The sequence below is a fragment of the Globicephala melas genome, chromosome 10 (genome assembly GCF_963455315.2).
Source record: "Globicephala melas chromosome 10, mGloMel1.2, whole genome shotgun sequence".
NCBI classification, from domain to species: Eukaryota; Metazoa; Chordata; class Mammalia; order Artiodactyla; family Delphinidae; genus Globicephala; species Globicephala melas.
In genome coordinates, this window is record NC_083323.1 from 33,537,426 (window position 1) to 33,552,087 (window position 14,662).

The 14,662-nt window shown below is 36.2% G+C and overlaps 1 pseudogene; it reads right to left on the minus strand.

Annotated features, from left to right (window-relative positions):
* Positions 1-3,988: 3,988 nt before the first annotated feature.
* The window catches only part of LOC115853075 (proline-rich protein 13 pseudogene), a 73,962-nt pseudogene continuing 63,288 nt past the window's right edge, over positions 3,989-14,662 (minus strand).

Genomic DNA, 14,662 nt, shown 5'->3' on the forward strand with positions numbered 1-14,662 from the left:
TGCATGCAGCAGCCTGTAAGTTGTCTCCCTGCTCTTCCCAATGTAGCCAGTGTGCTCTTTAGTGAAAGCAAATCTGGTCATGTCCATCCTACTAAATATTCTTCAGTGGTTTTAATCCTGTGTTCTCACTATAAGGTCACTAGTTTCCCTCCCATTCAAGGAGGAATATTGAAAAGATGTAAATAGGAATAATGTATTATGGTATGGGATGAACTTGGATCTACATAAAATTACTGAAAAAGGAATTATTTACAAACTTTATTACTGTAGTTCTTGCTAGTACAAAACGTTTATGACATATGTCATAATTCATGCCAAGTTACAAATGTGTAGAGAAAATAACATTGAGAACTGGAGTCTTAATAACTCAAAGGAAAGAACATGCTTTCTATTGCTTTTCTTTTTGTGGAGTTGAATGACTTGAATCGTTTCTGTTTTCCATGCATGATGTTTTGACCAGCTGCAGGAGTTAGGGGTGTAACCTGTGGTCTTGGATCAACTTAAAAGTAATTAACTTTTTAAAATACCTGCAATCTTAATTTTATTTCATTTTGAAATACCTGCTTAGCTAAGCAACACAGGTGATTCATATTTTTGACTGATTATGTGTTTTATACCTAATCCCTTCTAAATTTGTCAAACTGAAAACTTAATGTATGGGAATGCTATATAATTTTTTAATTTTATATAGTAAAGATCCCAGAGCTAGAATCTAAGCTGTGTCTATACTGAATATTTAGGTGATTCTGGGTAGATATAAGTAGCCCTGGGTAGTTTCATTGGCAGGGATTTTATATGCCTGTGAACACTGTGAGATAGGTAAAAACTGGGATCATATGTCCCAATTTTGTCCAGTAACACTTAGACACAGAATATTATGTTTGAATTGCTGGAAGAAGATAATTGTGTCCTCCTTAACACTCCCCCACCCCCATCACACACATACACACAAAATGTACTTGTCTGGGAAGCTACTGTCTTTTCATTAAATCTTTGACAGAAGCCAACATGAAAGAGAGCAGAATTAAGACGTTTTCTTACAGTGGGTCCTAGTAATATAATTTGGAACTCTGGTACTAGTATAACCATGGATATTTAACTTTTGTGAGCCAACAAATTCCCTTTTTTATTTATTTTTAAATTTGCTTAAACTTATATGTTGAAATAATTATAAATTCACATAAAATTGTAAAAATTGTACAGAGAGATTCCTTGTACCCATCACCCAGCTTCTCTCAATGGTGACATCTTACATAATTATAGTGCATTATCAAAACCAGGAAATTGATTGGTATAGTAGAATTAACCAAACTATAGACCTTGCTCAAATTTTACTGTATTTTGCATGCACTCATTATTTTATGCTGTTGTGTGTATGTCTATGATATTTTTCCATATGTATAGATTTATATAACCATCATTATAATCAACATAACGAACCATCATTACATCCCTACAAAGTGAATCTCTCATGCTGCCTCCTTTCTAATCATGCTCTTAACCCATGGCAACCACTTGTGCACTCTCTTTCTCTATAATTTTATCATTCTGAGAACATTATATAAATGGAATCAGACAGTATGTAACTTTTTGAGATCGGTTCCCCTTTTATTAAAGCCTTTTGAGATCAGATCCCTTTTGCATTAAATATTTATTATTTATTTAGGTCTTGTGTCACTTCCATCTATGTTCCAGTTGCATTAATCCTCAAGGCAGAATTTCTTTTTTAAACCTCTATTGTGTTTGCTCATTCAGTGTAACTGAAATTCCTGCTCTGCTTCTTTAGTTAGCTTCAGTCTCCCCACCGGAAATGAAATCTTACCCCGAAATCCAGCTGTGTGTCTGAGATCTCAACTGGCTTGGCTCTTCCCCGCTCCTGCCTCCCCCTTAGGAACTGCAGCTCTCAAACATCCAACCAGTGTATGGAATCCTAGAAAGTCATAGGCCAGTTGTCAGGTTAACACTGTCACTTTTCAAAGTTCAATTTTGGCAACTCTTAGTAAAATATGATTTCTGAATTTTTGAATAGATTCTTTTCACAAGAAGAAATAGGAAAACTTAATTGAATAGCCCTATATCTGTTAATGAAAAATGAATTCAAACATAAAAGAAAATCCCAGGGTCATATCCCATCCCCAGTAAATATTATTAAACATATAAGAAAGAGATAGGAGGAGGGAACATCTTCCAACTTGTCTATAACATCAACACAAACTTGATAATCACGACATTATAAAAAATATTACGGAGTCATATTCCTTGTGAATATAGATGCAAAAATATTTAACAAAATAGCAAATTGAACCCAGCAATATTTATATACATACACAAAAATATATCATGAACAGGTTGGATATGTTCCATCAATATAAAGTTGGTTTAATATTTGAAAGTCAATCAAACAAACTCACTACGTTAATATAACAAAAAGTAAAATACATGAGCATCTTGATAGATACAGAAAAAGTATTGAAAAAACATTCAACTGCCATTCATGATAAATGTACTCAGTATACAAGGAAGAGAAAGATTTTCAATCTCATAAGGGACATTTATGAAAAACCTATAGTTAACATACTTAATGGTAAAAAATGGAACATTTCCACTTCAAGATTGAGAAATGTGGTGAATATGTTTACTTTTGCTACCTCTATTCAACACTGAGCTGGAAATACTAGTGTGAGGTAAGGAAAAGAAATAAAAGACCATTCAGATTAAAACAAAAGAAATAAAATTGTCATTATACACAGATGACATTATGTTTATGTAGAAAACCCCAAAGGAATCTTAAAAGAAAACCTACTAGAACAGTGAACTTAGCACAGAATACAAAGTTAATACACAAAAATTAATTGTATTTCTATGTATTAGCAACAGAAAACGAGGAAATCAAATTTAAAACACAGCATTCAAGGACAGGAAATACTTAACAAAACATATGCAAATCCTTCTACTATAAACTACAAAATATTGATGAGAAAAGAGGGAAGACCAGAATAAATGAAGAGATACATAATGTTTGTGCATGTTCGTGCATTATAAGACAAATCGTTAAGAAACCAATTCTTCAGAATGTCTGTATAGGTTCTATGTAATTCTCTTCAAAAGCCAATTAGTATTTTTTATATAAATCAGAGCCTGGCTTTAGAATTTATAGGAAATACAAATATTCTAGAATTGACAAAACAATCTTGAAGAAGAACAAAGTTGTTAGACTTTCACTTCCTGATTTCAAGACTTAAAATTATAGGAGTCAGGACAGTATGGTATTAAAATAAGGACAGACAAGGTGATCAATGAAACAGAATAGAAAGTCTAGAAATATAAAGATGTATTAACAGTCAGTTTTTGTTTTTTGTTTTTTTCCCCAGGAGAAACAGCTTTATGTGGACTGAGAGTTGGAGAGTGAGAGCAGGACCTGAGATAGCATACTGAGCTAAGGGGTAGAGATCAGTTTCCAAAATGGCAGTCAGAGCTCATCAGCCAAATGGACTCCACTTCCCAGCAGCCTTGCAGTGAGTGCAATCAATAAAAGGCCTGCTGGGACATGTTTATTTGCCACTAAATCACCCAAGCATGCCACAATTACAAGAAAGGTACAGGTCGTTTTTTTCTTTCCATAATTAAATTTCCACAGCATCTCCCCAATCATGAGTATTACAAAAGAAAGTAAAAAATCACATTTTACAGATCTTAGACTTGTCTTCAGCATTTAGCTCAAATCTCACCATCTTCAAAATATAGCTCTGAAAAATTCACCAGCTAAAAGTTTTATCTAAGCAGTGGGAAGACGGCCTTTGCTAGCCCATGGCAATTCTTCTCCCATTTTCCCTAGCCAGTTAGGGTTGGACAGCAGAGAAAGGCTTAGATTGCAGGGATGGCGGGGGGAGGGACACAAGGGCTAATTTCCCCCAGTACAAGATGGCATCTGAAACTTGATGGGAGAGCAGAACTGGAGAGACTTGAGGGAAGGGTTCAGGCCCTGTATTCAGTCAGAGTCACTGCTGGAAGAGGAAGAGCAGGAGGAGGAAAGCTTGCCATGTTTGTGGTGTTTCTGCTTCTTTTTATGAACTTTTAAAATTTTCTTTTGCATCTTCTTGTCAATCACCATTCCTGCTCCTACCTTGCCAGGAGTCAATGGATTCACAGGACACATGCCAGGGGCAGGTGGTGGGTATTGAGGGGGGTAGGGACCTGAGGGTTGGCATCCTGATACCCTTGTTGTGGCACAGAATGACAGGGCCCACGAGGGGGAAAGGCTGGATTCCCCTGGGGTGCTCCTGGGGGAGTGGGAAAGGGGTCTGGAGGAAAGGTAGGGGTGGCAGGTGATAGATGGGCAGGATTGCAACCTCCAGGGTACCCGACATTAGGGGAGTGTGGATATGGCCCTGGCTGCCCGGCATTGGGGTTCCATATGTTCAGGTATTTCCTCCAGCCCAGGAATGGAAAAAGAAGGAAACTGAGGAATCCAGGTGTCCCGTCACCTTTACACCACTGCTTCAACAGTCAGTTTTGAACAAAGGTAACAATATAATTCAATGGGGGAGAGAAAAGTTCCTGACCAAGTGGATATCCATATGGAAAAAACAAAAACAAACCCCAAAACTTTGATTCCCCTTGCACTTCACTCACATACATATTTTATTCAAGAAGGATCATAGACATAAATATAAAGCTAAAACTATATCTCTTATAGACAAAATACATGAGAAATTTTTCAAGAACTTTGGGTAGGCAAAGATTTCTCAGGTAAGACATAGAAGGCAAAAACCATACAAGAAAATATTTATAAATTATATTTCATCAACTTAAAAATTTTGTTATCAAAAGAAATAGTTAACATAAATGAAAAGGTAAGCCAAAAAATGGGAGAAAATATTATAGTACATATGTATCTAATAAAAGACATATCTAGTATATATAAAGAATATGGAAGGGTATAATATAAGAATATATATAACATATAAATAATATAGAAAGAACTCCTATAACTCAATACCAAAAAGACAAACAACCCAATTAAAAAATGAGCAGAGCTTTAAACAACAAGACAAATATGCAAGTAGCCAATAAACACAAGAAAAAGTGCTCAATTTTATTAGTTCTCAGGGAAATTCTAATTAAAACTGCCATGAGATACCATTTCCCACCTTTAGAATGGCTAAGATTAAAAGTGTTTTTAGGGATGTAATGTACAGCATATTGACTATAATTAATAATGCTCTATTGCAGGGCTTCCCTGGTGGTGCAGTGGTTAAGAATCTGCCTGCTAATGCAGGGGACATGGGTTCGAGCCCTGGTCCGGGAAGATCCCACATGCCACGGAGCAACTAAGCCCTGTGCGCCACAACTACTGAGCCTGCACTCTACAGCCCGTGACCCACAACTACTGAGCCCGCGTGCCACAACTACTGAAATCCGCGCACCTAGGGCCCGTGCTCCACAACAAGAGAAGCCACCACCGTGAGAAGCCCGCACACCACAACCAAGAGTAGCCCCTGCTCGCCACAACTAGAGAAAGCCCGTGCGCAGCAATGAAGACCCAATGCAGCCAAAAATAAAATAAATTTATTAAAAAAAATGAATCATATCTTGGTTCACAAATCAAGCCTTGGTAAATTTTAAAAAATTGAAATAATATCAAGTATCTTTTCCAACCACAGCACTCTGAGACCAGATATCAATTACAGACAAAAAAACTGTAAAAAATACAAACACATGGAGGCTAAACAATACCCTATGAAATAACCAAGAGAACACTAAAGAAATCAAAGAGGAAATCAAAAAATACCTAGAAACAAATGACAATGAAAATATGATGACCGAAAACCTATGGGATGCACCAAAAGCAGTTCTAAGAGGGAAGTTTATAGCAATACAGTCCTACCTCAAGAAACAAGAAAAATCTCAAATAAACAACCTAACCATACACATAAAGCAATTAGAGAAAAAAGAACAAAAAAAACCAAAGGTTAGTAGAAAGAGAGAAATCATAAAGATCAGATCAGAAATAAATGAAAAAGAAATGAAGGAAACGAGACCAAAGATCAATAAAACTAAAAGCTGATTCTTTGAGAAGATAAACAAAATTGATAAACCATTAACCAGACTCATCAAGAAAAAAGGGAAAAGACTCAAATCAATAGAATTAGAAATGAAAAAGGAGAAGTAACAACTGACACTTCAGAAATACAAAGGGTCATGAGAGATTAGTACAAGCAACTATATGCCAAAAAAAGGGACATCCTGGAAGAAATGGACAAATTCTTAGAAAAGCACAACCTTCCGAGACTGAACCAGGAAGAAATAGAAAATATAAACAGACCAATCACAAGCACTGAAATTGAAACTGTGATTAAAAATCTTCCAACAAACAAAAGCACAGGTCCAGATGGCTTCACAGGCGAATTCTATCAAACATTTAGAGAAAAGCTAACACCTATCACTCTCAAACTCTTCCAAAACATAGCAGAGGGAGGGACACTCCCAAATTCAATCTACAAGGCCACCATCACCCTGATACCAAAACCAGACAAAGATGTCACAAAGAAAGAAAATTACAGGCCAATATCACTGATGAACATAGATGCAAAAATCCTCAACAAAATACTAGCAAACAGAATCCAACAGCCACTAAATGGATCATACACCATGATCAAGTGGGGTTTATCCCAGGAATGCAAGGATTCTTCAATATACACAAATCAATCAATGTGATTAACCATATTAACAAATTGAAGGAGAAAAACCATATGATCATCTCAATAGATGCAGAAAAAGCTTTCAACAAAATTCAACACCCATTTATGATAAAAACCCTCCAGAAAGTGGACATAGAGGGAACTTACCTCAACATAATAAAGGCCATATATGACAAACTCACAGCCAACATCGTTCTTGAATGGTGAAAAACAGAAACCATTTCCACTAAGTTCAGGAACAAGACAAGGTTGCCCGCTCTCACCACTCTTATTCAACATAGCTTTGCAATTTTTAGCCACAGCAATCAGAGAAGAAAAAGAAGAGGAATCCAAATTGGAAAAGAAGAAGTAAAACTGTCACTGTTTGCAGATGACATGACACTATACATACAGAATCCTAAAGATGCTACCAGAAAACTACTAGAGCTAATCAATGAATTTGGTAAAGTAGCAGCATACAAAATTAATGCACAGAAATCTCTTGCATTCCTATACATTAATGATGAAAAATCTGAAAGAGAAATTAAGGAAACACTCCCATTTACCATTGTAACAACAACAATAAAATATCTAGGAATAAACCTACCTAACGAGACAAAAGACCTGTATGCAGAAAACTATAAGACACTGATGAAAGAAATTAAAGATGATACAAACAGATGGAGAAATATACCATGTTCTTGGACTGGAAGAATCACCATTGTGATAATGACTCTACTACCCAAAGCAATCTACAGATTCAATGCAATCCCTATGAAACTACCACTGGCATTTTTCACAGAACTAGAACAAAAAATTTCACAATTTGTATTTGAAATACAAAAGACCCCGAATAGCCAAAGCAATCTTGAGAAAGAAAAGCAGAGCTGGAGGAGTCAGGCTCCCGGACTTCAGACTATACGACAAAGCTACAGTAATCAAGACACTATGGTACTGGCACAGAAACAGAAACATAGATCAATGGAACTGGATAGAAAGCCCAGAGATAAACCCACACACATATAGTCACCTTATCTTTGATAAAGGGGGCAAGAATATACACTGGAGAAAAGACAGCTTCTTGAATAAGTGGTGCTCAGAAAACTGGACAGCTACATGGAAAATAATGAAATTAGAACACTCCCTAACACCATACACAAAAATAAACTCAAAATGGATTAAAGACCTAAATGGAAGGCCAGACACTATCAAACTCTTAGAGGAAAACACAGGCAGAACACTCTATGACATAAATAACAGCAAGATCCTTTTTGACCCACCTCCTAGAGAAATGGAAATAAAAATAAACAAATGGGACCTAATGAAACTTCAAAGCTTTTGCACAGCAAAGGAAACCATAAACAAGACCAAAAAACAACGCTCAGAATGGGAGAAAATATTTGCAAATGAAGCAACTGACAACGGATTCATCTCCAAAATTTACAAGCAACTCATGCAGCTCAATATCAAAAAAACCAACAATCCTATCCAAAAATGGGCCAAAGACCTAAATAGATATTTCTCCAAAGAAGATATACAGATTGCCAACAAACACATGAAAGGATGCTCAACATCACTGGTCATTAGAGAAATGGAAATGAAAACTACCATGAGATATCACCTCACACCAGTCAGAATGGCCATCATCAAACAATCTATGGAGAATAAATGCTGGAGAGGGTGTGGAGAAAGGGAACCCTCTTGCACTGTTGGTGGGAATGTAAATTGATACAGTCACTACGGAGAATAGTATGGAGGTTCCTTAAAAAACTAAAAATAGAACTACCATATGACCTAGCAATCCCACTACTGGGCATAACCCTCAGAAAACCATAATTCAAAAAGAGTCATGTACCACAACTTTCATTGCAGCACTATTTACGATAGCCAGGACATGGAAGCAACCTAAGTGTCCATCGACAGATGAATGGATAAAGAAGATGTGGCACATATATACAATGGAATATTAATCAGCCATAAAAAGAATGAAATTGAGTTATTTGTAGTGAGGTGGATGGACCTAGAGAGTGTCATACAGAGTGAAGTAAGTCAGAAAGAGAAAAACAAATACCGTATGCTAACACATATATATGGAATCTTAAAAAAAAAGTTTCTGAAGAACCTAGGGACAGGACAGGAATAAAGATGCAGATGTAGAGAATGGACTTGAGGACATGGGGAGGGGGAAGGGGAAGCTGGGACGAAGTGAGAGAGTGACATGAACATGTATACAGTACCAAATGTAAAATAGATAGCTAGTGGGAAGTAGCTGCATAGCACAGGGAGATCAGCTCTGTGCATTGTGACCAGCTAGAGGGGTGTGATAGGGAGAGTTGGAGGGAGACACGAGAGGGAGGGGATATGGGGATATATGTATGTGTAGAGCTGACTCACTTTGTTATGCAGCAGAAACTAACACAGCATTGTAAAGCAATTACACTCCAATAAAGATGTTAAAAAAAAAAAAAAAACTCATGGGGGACTTGCCTGACGGCACAGTGATTAAGAATCCCTCTGCGTATGCAGGGGACACGGGTTCCAGCCTGGTCTCGGAAGATCCCACATGCTGCAGAGCAACTAAGTCTGTGTGCCAGAACTACTGAGCCTGTGCTCTAGAGCCCATGAGCCACAAGTACTGAAGCCCCTGAGCCTAGAGCCCGTGCTCCGCAACAAGAGAAGCCACCGCAATGAGAAGCCCGTGCACCGCAACGAAGAGTAGCCCGCCGCTCGCCACAACTAGAGAAAGTCCGTGCAGCAATGAAGACCCAATGCAGCCATAAATAAATAAATAATTTTTTTAAAAAAAAGGTGTTTTAATTTACTTCCTGCCATTAAATGTTACTTCGTTATATAAGGTCTTGATCCTAAGGACATAAAATGTAGCCAAGCTTTTATCTGTTCAGCTAGTTCAATTTTGTCAAGCAAAATTACCCTCTGAGTTTCTATCTAAACTGTGTAATGTGTCAAAGCTACAATTATGATAAATGTGCCAAAAAAGCGTACAAAATTACTGGCTGAAATGATTTACAATCTGGGTAAAAGTTAAACTGAAAATAGACTTTATTGATTTTAATTTTAATAAAGAGCATTTTTTTTGTTGTATCCAAGATACTATTACAAAAGTGAATTAAAAATAAAGACATTCCATACAACCATTAAGCCACATCTCATTAAAATTCAGTCTTCTTTTTTATTATAAAAGAATACTAACTCAATATTTTTTGTATGTGGAGAGAAGACATAAATTAGACGTAAACAGTATTTCTTTTCATTACACTTTTCAAAGTTCCAACTATTAATAATGAGATTGCCAAGTGTCAGAATGTTCTCTTAAACTGGAAAGCCTGGCATCAAGCATTCTGTCTCTGGGAAACGAAGTAAGAAAATACTTGACTTATACATGCCAAGTTTTCTTTTTTGTCTTCCTAATTGAGTGAGGTATATTACAATCATGTTGTGGCATGATTCTTTCTATCTGGGCTTTGCCTTACATTATCATTTGCAAACTACAATTAGCAGAGCATTTCTCTTCAGCACAGTTCGGAGAGCCTTTCTCAGAAATGATTTTAATGTGGTTTAATAATCAGGCTATACTCAGATATGTAAATTATGAAATGATTTACTTCTAAAATTATTTGATTCATGATTGTGTTGTTTTTTTAATTTTATGCAGAAACATTAAGGTAATCTTGACATATGACCAATCATGTAGAAAGATATGCCAATGGATATGAACCAGTGATTACAACAAATGGACAAATCAGTTAGTACAAAGTGAACAGAGCATATTTTGAGGTACAGTCCTCTTGAGTGATGAAAAACTTTTTAATTTAAATATTAAAAATAAAATATGTAAATAATCCAAAGTCTAATGTAAAGTGTAAGGCATATATATATTTTTGTTAAAAACTGGGTAAGAGTAACAGTGAATTGATTTGCATACAATTTTTCTGACATGAAAAATATTTACCAGGTGACTCACTTTTGTTGAAATGATTTGGAATCATTACCAATAAACTTAATTAATTTGGCCTACTTCTCTATATTTTATGATGACTCCCTCAAGAGATATCTTTCTCTTCACACATTGGAAAGTGGGTTTCTTACTTAGCCTCTTCATTCAAGTATGAATATATCTTTACAAAACAATAAACAAAGGCATTGAATAAAAATGTACATACACTTTGCAAGAAAATTATTCTCTTACAGAGATTACAGAGAATACTGGGATTTGGTTTTGTTTTTCAGCTCCAACTCTAAGTCCATGTTCTCTTCCCTGGATTTCAAATTCCTGAACTGTTCCTCACTGCAGGTAATGTGAAGATACTCTGGCTGTAACATCTGTCCTACACTGCTTGCCATTGCCTGTCTGATTGATGGGCAGATGGCCTCTTATGCCCCCCATGAATACTCCCTTAGAAGATGACTTTCCCCTTCCCTATAGCGTCTTTTTTACGGAATGTACTCCTTTCCTCCTTCCCTTCCTCTTTTCCTACCTTCTGTATGTTTTTCTTTCCTTCTCTCATTCTTTTATCCTTTCTTTGATTTTGTACTTACTGAATGCCAGCTATGTGCTAAGTGGTAGATAAAGGAATGTGATCATGAAAAAGAGATTGTGGGGAGCCCAACAAGTAAGCACAAAATTCCCATATTGTGATAAAAGCAGGCAGAGTGTGCTCTGAGAGCACCTCAAAGGAGTGGTACATAAACAAGTCTTTGTGAGTCGGAAAAGACATCACCGAAGTGTTTTATACCCTGAAACCAGAAGATGCGCAGGAGTTATCCCATCAACTGCTACAACATATTTCTTGTCCAAGTGTCTTTCATTAATCAGCCCGGTCAAGACGATTTCTCTAATGCTGTCTTAAATACTGAGCTAGAAATCTCATTTCAATTAGGGACTGGGGAAACTAGAATTCCATTCCAAAAAACCACCTAAGTCTCCAATACCTCTTCTGTTTATAAAATTGTGAGTTTTGTCTCTTTCTTCACAATATTTGATGTTCTAATCTTCTCTTAATGTCCTCTCAGTTCACCCTTGAGTTTCTTTATCAGTATCATGATCAACAGTATCATCTCTAATATTATTACTGTACTGGATTTACATCTCCAAATTTTGAAGGCTTTATTTAAATATATATTTCCCTAGGAAACTGTCTGGACATTAATTGATTGATAGATCAAATGCACATTTTTCTTTTCCTACCTGATGGTAATTTCTTATCTGGCAGGTACATTATATTGTTCAAGAGGGGAGGGAGAAGAAAATAAAGTTACAGAAAACATAACAGAGTTTGAAACACTTAGCTTATTTAGATGAAAACAATGATGAGACCTATTCAGCAGAGACTTTTTTTTTTTTTTTTTTTTTTGCGGTACACGGGCCTCTCACTGTTGTGGCCTCTCCCGTTGCGGAGCACAGGCTCCGGACGCGCAGGCTCAGCGGCCATGGCTCACGGCCCCAGCCGCTCCACGGCATGTGGGATCTTCCTGGACCGGAGCACAAACCCATGTCCCCTGCATCAGCAGGTGGACTCTCAACCACTGCGCCACCAGGGAAGCCCTCAGCAGAGACTTTTTAATGTCAACTACATTCATCTCTTATTTGTTCAGCTCTCAAAATACTATCAGTATTTTAACTCAGCCATTTAGTGAGGACTACAATCATATTTTAATCCTCTTAAGGCCTGATTTTAAACTGTTTCTACCTTTTTATCTGTGTTATTAAGTTCGAGAGAATTTCAGAAACAAATTATACAGCTAAACATGTTTAAATTAACATATTTTAGAGTCTTGTATCTTGTGTTTATTGCTGAATTTGCAGAAACAATTTTTCAACGATAAATTAACTATTTGATCACTAAAAATTGGGGGGGGGCAGCTTGTAGTTTATGTAAATAGAACACAAATAGAAATTTCAACTCAGTGTGAATACTTTAAATACAAGCACTATTTTTCAGAGGCCAGGAAACATGAGGAGACAAGGAATGCTGGCTGACTGAAGAATTCGTTGTACAATACCTTTTGGATGGCCTTCAATAGCTTTTTTGGAAGAGTAGAAGAAGTCAAACTGAGGTCTTTATTAGTTTTTATCAGTAAGTCTTTGTTAGCAATTGGCATAGCATTTCAAGTGATTCTACTAGAAATGGTATCAGTAGAGACTGAATAAATACCAGCTCCATACTAGTAGAATTCTATTATAATAATGACACACTCTTTTTCTTCCAAAAGTATTTCCTGACTCAAATATATTTACTATAAATAGTTGAAGTGGTTGCTTTGGAGAAGTTAGGAAAACATATTTAAAATAAGATCTTAATTGAAGAAAGCAAAATTTACATAAAACAGATATTAATATTTTATGACAATTAGGTTATTCAATTCATATTGTATATTCAGATACAATAACTAGAGTACAATAAAATTCCCTCTAGTTTTCATTTTAATTCCAATTAAAAGACTGCAGGGGCTTCCCTGGTGGCGCAGTGGTTGAGAGTCCGCCTGCCGATGCAGGGGACACGGGTTTGTGTCCCGGTCCGGGAAAATCCCACATGCCGTGGAGAGGCTGGGCCTGTGAGCCTGTGCGTCCGGAGCCTGTGCTCCGCAATGAGAGAGGCCACAACAGTTAGAGGCCCGCGTACCGCCAAAAAAAAAAAAAAAAAAAAAAGACTGCAAAACTTTTCAATAATCTGATTATTTTATTTGAGATAATTATTAGTCGACATAATTGAGCTCTGACCTGGATTATTCAATCAAAATTATTCAGTATTTCTACATAATCTAAAACCTACATATCTTGTCCTTTAATATGACTGCTGTTTAATATAATTATCATCTAGATCAAAGATATATAACACAATTACATGAACTCATATGAAATTTCTCTGAGAATAAAGACATTCACATTTAATGTACTGATATATGTAATGTCTTAAGGAGCACCTAAAATGGGGTGCCACTTTGTGTGAGACAGTCGTCATATCTGGATTTCCTATGAAAATGGATGTCACACTGAGTTATTTGGAATACATGCATATATCCCCTGTATTAATACAATCACTTTGCTTTACTGGATTTAAGTACCACAAACTGTTCAAAAATCAGTATATCATTCCATTTTTCATCTAATTCAAAAATGTTTGTGGTGGTAAATCATGAACTTAAGCTGCACTGTCTTTTACATTAAGATAAAAGCATAAACTGTCCTGAAAATACAATATCCAGGAGAACATTTATGACATCAGAAGCAAATACCTAAAACCCTAAAACACTTTGATTACCATCTCTCATGATAAATACATAGGAAATCACTTTCCAATGTTTTTGTGCAATACTCATTATAAACAAAACATAAATGAATCTTTCCAAAATAAAACTGTTAACACTTATTATGAACGGATTGTTCACTGGGGAAGGAAATGAGATAATTAGAGGGATATTTGGAGGGAAGTTATGGGGAAGACAAATAAAAGTTTTATTCATCACTCAGAAGAATTCCTTGGTGTGAGAACTCAGCAAGTAGAAAGGATTTGGCAAGACTAGTAAACTGAAAATGTAATGACTTTAATTTAGACTGGTTTCTGTCATGAATTTCCCACCTTCAAGAGCAAAGGGACTGAAACAACACGATAACTTAACCTCCTTCTGAAACCATGTTGATAAGCTTCTTCCAAAGTACACTTCAGTGAAAGACCAGTCCAGGACACTGAGCAACTGATGTAACTGCCACAAGTTCAGCTGCACATAGCATTAGAGAAATACAAAAGAGAGTTTGCCCTTTTGTGAGGCTACCACAAAAGAAAGTGATATGCCTCAGAAACAAGTTTATCTGAAAGTGAATAGATAATATTCTTCAAATATTTGAATGGTGGTAATCTTAGTGAATTTATTTCAAAAGCATAAATTAACTTTGGATTTCAGTAACTATAGGAAGCATTTTAAACATCCATAACCTTGATTATTAATATCCTCATTTAAAAAAA